We start from the raw sequence: 2,008 nt of genomic DNA, 5'->3' as shown, positions 1-2,008 counted from the left end.
CTCCAAATCTCGTTGTACTGGTACAATGACAATAAAGGCTTTCAATTCAATTCAATTCGAAATAATAGGAAATAGACTCTGCAGATGTTACCCCCCAGCCTTTTATGACTGTTGGGTAATTATTCAGGCCATATCACAAATATGTGATGCGCTGTACTGTATGTACGTATTTGGTGATGTCCCAAATATGTAGGGAAATGAAGTGTGCATTGATTATTTTGCTAAAGTAAAGTCTGTTTAATGTTAGAAGTGAATAATCCCTCCACTAGTCCTTGACAGTCCATCACGTAATACCAGCAGTAATTTGATCCATGAGAGACCATGGACCCCCCCAGCCCCATGACAGTAGCTCGACCGAAGGACTGCCTTTTCCCAAACCACAGAAACACATCCAGCCTTTTGAAACAACCTCCTTATACCATTTTTAATCACATCCAGTAAGGAAATGTTGGGATAATATCCCCCATGTCCCTTCACACATGGAGGCTAACTCTGTCTGAACTGAAGGTTCTGTTTATGGGCTCTGTTAGGGCGTCAGAAGGATGTAGAATGGCAGAGTGTGAATAGGGAAACTGATGTGTCAGGCTGGATGTGTCCACTTCTGTCAGGGAGAAGAGAGATTATTGGCTGCCAAAAGTCTGCCAGTTGTCACCCGGAGAAACAAGCATCCCTTATTGATCTGAGACGGCTTTCAGTACCAGGTGTTAAGGTGTTTGTTGACAGGTCTTCTGCACCATCACACAGGCTGGACGTTTCCTACGTCCAGTCATTCGGAACCACACAAACACATATAGAATCCAATCTGTTTCATATATACTGTATATATACTGAATATATATCCCAACTACATCATATACTGTATGTTTTCTGACCAAATGCAGAAAAAGTAGAAAATCCATGTTTTGTTCTTCTTTACAAATGAAATAAATGTCTAACTGACTGACTGACATGTGATGTGCATTCTTCTTAGAAATCTATTATTTTTTTTGGAAATGGCTTATGATATATTGTCATGAGCTCATGAGCCATGACAAGAAATCCTAATGCAGTAACAAAGATAATGAAATATACAAGGGATGATGTTAAAGTATTTTAAAATGTTAATAATGAATACAACTTTTTACCAGGCCAAAGCCAAATAAACAGAACTCATGGTCCTTATAGCTCCTTGACTTCTCGTTCCCTAGCTGAACCGGAAGTTGTTCCGTCCTTCCTCAGTGAAGACCGTCTCAAAGCTCTTATTTCTTCCCCGAGGACCGAGCATTTAGGAGGGATCATTGAGGAGCTATAGCCGAGGATACACAAGAGCAGCCTTCCCGGAAGCTCTGCAGCTGAAGGAGTTGCTAACTCCGCCCAAACAGCTGACGTATTTATGTGACGCTTCAAAAGAAAGGACGCCTCATCCCTATGAAACACATTTGCTTGTTGACTCTCTTCTCAGATGATTTCCTTGCATCTCTCCCGGGCCTCCATGGATGGAGGGACTAAAATGCGAGGAAGAGATGGGGATGCAATTTAGGGCCATACCCATGGTGCAGGAGAGACACTGTGCGGCTTGACAGCCAGATCTGAAAGGTCCCATGACATGGTGCTCTTTGTATGCTTTTATATAGACCTTTGTGGTCCCCTTATACTGTATCTGAAGTCTCTTTTATATAGACCTTAGTGGTCCCCTTATACTGTATCTGAAGTCTCTTTTATATAGACCTTAGTGGTCCCCTAATACTGTATGTGAAGTCTCTTTTCTATAGACCTTAGTGGACCCCTAATACTGTATGTGAAGTCTCTTTTATATAGACCTTAGTGGACCCCTAATACTGTATGTGAAGTCTCTTTTATATAGACATTAGTGGTCCCCTAATACTGTATCTGAAGTCTCTTTTATATAGACCTTAGTGGTCCCCTAATACTGTATCTGAAGTCTCTTTCCCAAAATTCAACCTTGGTGCAGAATTACAGCCACTAGAGCCGGTCCCACAATGAGCTTTCCTTAGTAGGTGCCATTTCT

General features: G+C 41.6%; 1 protein-coding gene across 2 annotated transcripts in view; it reads left to right on the top strand.

Annotated features, from left to right (window-relative positions):
* The window catches only part of adamtsl3 (ADAMTS-like 3), a 238,953-nt gene that overhangs the window by 137,890 nt on the left and 99,055 nt on the right, over positions 1-2,008 (top strand). The window lies entirely within an intron of this gene.

Source organism: Etheostoma spectabile, chromosome 15 (assembly GCF_008692095.1).
Source record: "Etheostoma spectabile isolate EspeVRDwgs_2016 chromosome 15, UIUC_Espe_1.0, whole genome shotgun sequence".
Lineage (NCBI taxonomy): Eukaryota > Metazoa > Chordata > Actinopteri > Perciformes > Percidae > Etheostoma > Etheostoma spectabile.
This window is presented reverse-complemented; position numbering and strand designations above follow the sequence as displayed.